General features: G+C 43.1%; 1 protein-coding gene across 13 annotated transcripts in view; it reads right to left on the reverse strand.

Annotated features, from left to right (window-relative positions):
* GTF2I (general transcription factor IIi) overlaps positions 1 to 6,000 on the reverse strand; it is an 86,632-nt gene that overhangs the window by 63,213 nt on the left and 17,419 nt on the right. For 2 of the 13 annotated variants that reach the window (XM_035900501.1, XM_035900497.1), the window contains one exon: positions 2,517 to 2,710. The exons of 9 other annotated variants lie outside the window; for them this stretch is intronic. The gene's annotated coding sequence lies outside the window, so the exon portion shown is untranslated. Of the gene's footprint in view, positions 1 to 2,516; positions 2,711 to 5,260; positions 5,313 to 6,000 lie in introns of those variants that run through there. 2 more of the 13 variants (XM_035900499.1, XM_035900502.1) reach the window with 2 other exon arrangements.

Below are 6,000 nucleotides of genomic sequence, written 5' to 3' on the forward strand. Positions count from 1 at the left end.
CTCTAAAAGTCCCTTCCAACCCAAAGCATTCCATGATTCTATGATAAAGAGCATCTGTCTTCAAAGCACCTTACTCAAAATGTAAGGGGGAAACTGCTGTTTGCAGGAGGTAGGCTGTGTTTCTGCTGCGGAGCAGAGGACGCCCTGCTGGGTCATCCTGTGGACAAGTGACAAAACCAGCACTGACTGCTTCTCACCGAAGAAAGAAAAATCAAGTTTTAGGAAATAAACAGTTTACTTAACTGAAACTTCCTCAAAACGTGACTTGAAGATGAGATGCTACACAAACAACAGAGGAAAGGTGGTAGGATTCAGTATCTGAAGCTGACAGAGGTCAACACTCCTCGAGAAAAAAGCTGTCAGTCCCATGGCACATAAGGCATCTTACAACATCTGAAGGTTTTCAATCAGGTGGTTTTTAATCCCCCAGGTAGAGCAAGCCAAGAAGCAATTGTAAGAGTATGAACATCACCCCTGCACAGACACTCCGAGAGGCAACTTAAGAGCAACAATTATTTTGTGGCAACACTCATGTACATAATTATTTGTTCTTAAGGAAAATTACTCACTGAAAATAACTAGGAGCAATAAAAGAGGGAAAGTAAGCGTGTGTGTGGCTAAAAGCATTTTGCTTTGTTTTACAACGTATCCACCCAGTTCATCTGTGAGCTTTTTAAAGCCATACAGTTTTACAGCTCAGGAAATTGGACAATAACCCCAAATTAAAGAAAAATAATTTTACAATTATCAAAGGATCACTTAAACCACAAGAAAAGCAAATCACCTGAGGCAGAATTTAGGAGCCAGGGAATTTCAAAAAGATGGGCTATCTACAGTAATTTTGCTTGTTTGCGATTGAGGGAATGAGATGGGTGGTCTCCGCTGAAATGCAACTGAACTTCCTTAGCAAGTTTTTTAAACTAGCTGTTAGCTTCAAACCCCGTGACTGGCCAGGCAGAGACAGAACAGGAAAGGCTTCTGACAGTCAAGCCAAGCAACCTAGCTCTAATAAGGCTGTGAAAGAGGCCAGTTACCCAAATCTGATATAAACCCAGAAAAATAGCATGGAGCTCTGAGCTAGGCAGAGCATGGCTAAAGCTAAAGGTGCTGGAAAGAACAGGCAGCCGTACGGGCACACGACCTGCAGGAGTCCCTGCTCCTGACACGTCTATGGAGCCAGAGCGGCACATGATGGAAGCAAAGGAAGCAGCCCTGAGGGAGGGAGGCAGAAAGTGGTCTTCTCAAAACTTGTGTTACATGCTTAGACTCAAGTTGTTTTAAAGGCATTTTTCTTTTCATTTTGAGAATTTGGGAAAAGGGGTAAACTGACTTGTAAAATAAGGAAAACTGCCAGTAATGTAAAACTGAAGTAAAGCAGATTAACTCACCCCTAATATCACGAGAAAGAGCTGCAAAGGAGACCGCCAAAAATGCATGGCTAGCCAGGGCTGGCCTTTCACCAGCCTGGGAAGATGGGGAAAAAAGAAGGGAAGGAGAACAGCAGTAGAAGAGAAGGAAAAGTATAGCAGGCCACAAGTTAAACTAAAAGATTGAATTAGTTCCACGTCTTTCCCAAAGACCTAGGCTACTAATGTGGAGTTCAGGTAATGAACACATATTAATATGTGAGAAATATGCAGCATGGGACAGCTCAAAAATCACATTCTTTGCATTTCAAAAGATTAGGCAGAAGGGGACTGTAAGCTGAGCCTTTTAAGTGAGCTCAAATGGTGACAGCAATGGCCAAAAAAAAAGCAGCTCTCAGTAAGAAAGACAGGGCTGATTACTTGCAACTGCAACTGTTTGGTGAGTGCTAAGAATGTTATCTTTAAAGTAATCCCTAAGCACATGATTTATTAGGAATAAACTGATCAGGTCTTTAAGGGTAGATACTTTAATTCATAGCTATATGAAACTTAAAATAAAAATAAATAAAAAAAAAGCTCTGTTCAGTTAATTTATCAGGAGGTTGCAACCATAACAGAAAAACTCCCTCAAAAACTATGGGTAGGGCAGAAAGAGATGCAGAACAGGAACCATAGCTTCCAATAAACAGAGTACAAGGTAAATGCTTTAAGAGACTGGGAAAGCAGAAGCCCAGAGCGCTGGAGGCAGTCACGATGTATATAGCAAAGCGCCCTAGCTTTCCAGCAGGAACATCCGAAGCTTCACACTTTTTATTAAATAAACAAAGATATCCCATAAGCTTTAGCAACCAGGGCACTCCAGGAATCTTTGTAGCGTCCTACAGAGACAGGGATCCCCAGAACTAAATTACAATGCCAAGGTTTTACAGGCATACAGAGGCCTGGGCTCAAATGCAGAAGACAGTCTTAGCTGCAGAAGAACAGGAAGGCAGCAGTTACTATGCCCACAACTCTTCCAAGCAAAAAGGATTATGAAACTGTTCCCGAATTAACCCCAGGCAGAGCCAGCCAGGTTAGCAATAACACATCACTAAACAGGCATGATGCAATCCGGCTGAAATAATGTAAAATGGACAAGGGAACACTCACGTGATCCCTTCCACTAGCAGAGATGCAAGGTCTTAACTCCCAAGTGACAGACATGGTAGGAGTAAATACGTTCTGTTTGCCAGCACGATTAGTCTGGGAAATGGTGATGGGCTACAGTCGGCGTGGCCAGGAGCAGCCATCCATCTCTTCTGGTCTTGGAATAATTTGCACTTCTGCAAATTCTAAGTCACCTGCTGCAAAAAGGGAAGTGAAACCTCAGGAACACAACCGAGAGCCACAGCTGAGTAAGTTCCCATTAAAAGTGACTGGGAAGAGCCTGTTCCAGCAGATACTCAAACAGAATAAGCACTTAGCAGAAGTTGTTTTAAAGAGGCCACTCCCAAATAGCTGGAAGGAAAACTGTCATGAATAAAGAGGTCAAGAGTTACAGCGGTGTAAAACAGCTCTGGCTTGGCAACAGAGAAGTATCCTGACAGCCATAGCTTTAAAAGCAACTATTTCAACATCCTTTTTTCCCCACTATGCATTCTATGAAGTGTACCCATTTTGCAGTGCACTGGAAGACCAAAGCTAAAGCAAGAATCATAGATACAGCCCCCCATTTGCATTTAAAATAGGTAACAGATTAATGATGGCATGCATGCAACTGCATGAGTGTTTTGTCAGGATTAATCCTCTGCCTGGCTCTCATTGTTTTTCTTGCATTTACTATTTATGTCTACAATTTAATGACTCCTTTCTCTTCCAAAATATTCTGTAGCTTCAGGAGCAGCAAAAGCCACAGAAGTCTCAGCTGGCTACAGAATAGTTTAGGGTCAGAGAAAATGGCTGTGGGAAACCAGCTTCCACACTAGCATAGCATCATCAAAAAGAACTGGTATTTTTTAACTAGCTACATTAGTGTCAAGGGATTGGCCTTTGAGCAACACAAAAAGATGTCAGCTAGTTACAGAATGGTATTTTCACTGTAATACCACAGCACATAATCAGTGACAAAGACAATGATGAAGATTGTCCTTTCAATATTATAACCGGGCCTTATAATGAGGACAAATACGATCGATAGCAGTTAGATCCACTAATAACCCCTGTTATGAGAGTAATACTGAAAAGGTATTAGGCTGCTTCCACACTGGTCAGGAGATTCAGTCTGCACTCAATTTCCAGTCTGAGACATTCCACTTTAGAGCTGAAAAGCTAAACACCCCATTTAGATACTGCTGCTGAACTACGGGCATGACAAGCAAGATACACGCAAGAGGTAATCACAACAGCGAGGAAGAAGCAAATCAACTGCATTAATAGTGTATTTACATCATTACTGGAGCATCCAAAGAAAGTGCCATGAAAAGACCACATCCAGACTAGCAGTACAGTACACACGCTAACTAGCAAGCTGCAGTGTCAGGGGCTATCTCAGCAGATTTAATCAAAGATAATTTTAAGCACAAGTCTAAAATTAACCCAGAGCTACTGAATTAATAAAATATCCACACTACTGTAGCTTGACTCCCACCTATCACCTTCTAAACACAAGATCTGTGCATGATACTCTCAGGCCTGCAATATCAGAGTCTGTTCAGCATTGCTTTTAGTGAAAGCACACGGACAATACACAGATGGGATCAAACACGTAAATAGCTTCATCCATTAGGAAAATGAAAGAAAGCAGCAAGACATGCCAGTCAGAGCTTCAGCATGTTAAAATTTATATTTATACCAATATGCTATACACTGAGCTTTGGTTAAAAATACTGGAGTCATGTATTTCTATACCATGCTTTTTGGATATTGTCACCTACAAAAAGAACACAGTTCAAGACAAAGATACTGATTTTTTGAGCTAGTTAGATGCCTACAGGTAGATGTCATGGGGACTTCCAGAAGCTTTGCTCTAGGTTTTTAGGCACCTAAGTAGCTTTGTAGATCTGGCCCTGTTGCTAGCATTGCTTTTATTATTGCCAATATTGGAACTAATTGCACCTGTGATGATGCAATGGTGAATATTAACACTTTTTAAACCTCAACCGCAAGAGAAGTATTGACTATTTTATTTCACAAAATACTTCCGAGTTTGAAAAAAAACTTATTAGGCAATTTGGAGTGCATCTACCCCCCATCAGTAAGAAACAACTTCACACAGACAGCAACAGGCAAACAAACAAAAGGAAGCTGCTGCCTTCACACAGCTGGACATCGGGCTTGTAGTGTCCATGTGCTCTTGACTCCAGCCAGTGCCACAAATTCCTCTGTAGGAAAAGTCCTCATGCAGACAGCAACCACAGAGCTCGTATTCACTGCTGGCGAGATCCCTTGAAGTGAGCAAAGCCACCACTTCTGATGAAAGCATACCCAGAGCATTCAGATTGCCTTCCAGCTGTCCAGGATCTCAGCACTGTGTATATGGTACCACCAAACAGCCCCAAGCCCGGGTGGAGCACACTGTGTTCGCTGACAGCACATCTGCTGTGCTGCGGTATTGCAGCTACGGACACAGGACAGACACTTGGAACATGTGAGCAGCTTTGTCCTGTGCAGTCATAGTTTAAACATTAACACTTAATGTAAGAATAAATGACTTTTGTCACTTAGGGAGCAGCAAGAGTAAGATTTCATGAGGAGAATCCCTAGAAAGAGATCAGGAAAGCAAGCTAAGAGGGGAAAGCGGAGATGCAGGCATGACACTTTCCATCTCTGGTGTCCAGCACAGACAGCATCCAGCCTAGCAAAGTTCTGCCACTGAAGGGAACACAGAAAGCAAAGACAGAAGCAGTGACTTGTACCTCTTTGGCACAGCTGGGAAGATACTGCCTGGAAAACAAGGTCTAGGCAGTAACAGATTTGCTTTAATCCCACACAGGCATCCTCCAGCCTACGGGATGAACAGCTAGGGATGAAGTGGATGGATGCTCATCACATATCAGAATCCCATCTGCACATCCTTAAAGACCAAAGGATTGCTGGACAGTCTCTGTGCGTTTGAAACCTTCTAAGATATCAAGCCAAAAAGCTCATTTTCCACTGAGAAGAGATCCTGCACAGTGAACAGCAGCTTCTGTGGAAGCCAAAACCTGAAGTGAGGACAGCCTGACAGCCTGACCTCAGTACCAGGGAAGATTATGGAGAGGTTCATCTTGAGTGTGCTCAACCAGGCATATGGAGGACAATCAGGGGATCAGGCCCAGTCAGCATGGGTTCATAAAAGGCAGGTCTTGCCTAACGAACCTGATTTCCTTCTACGACCAGGTGACCCGCCTGGTAGATGAGGGAAAGGCTGTGGATGTTGTATACCTGGACTTCAGCAAAGCCTTCGACATAGTCTCCCATAGCATTCTCCTGGAGAAGTTGGCAGTTCATGGCCTAGATGGATGTACTCTTCGCTGGGTTAAAAACTGGCTGGATGGCCGAGCCCAGAGAGTCGTGGTGAATGGAGTTAAATCCAGCTGGCAGCCGGTGACAAGTGGTGTCCCCCAGGGCTCAGTTCTAGGGCTGGTCTTGTTTAATATCTTTATCAATGACCTGG

The sequence above is a fragment of the Egretta garzetta genome, unplaced genomic scaffold, assembly GCF_000687185.1.
Source record: "Egretta garzetta isolate BGI_Z169 unplaced genomic scaffold, ASM68718v1 scaffold108, whole genome shotgun sequence".
Taxonomy (NCBI): Eukaryota; Metazoa; Chordata; class Aves; order Pelecaniformes; family Ardeidae; genus Egretta; species Egretta garzetta.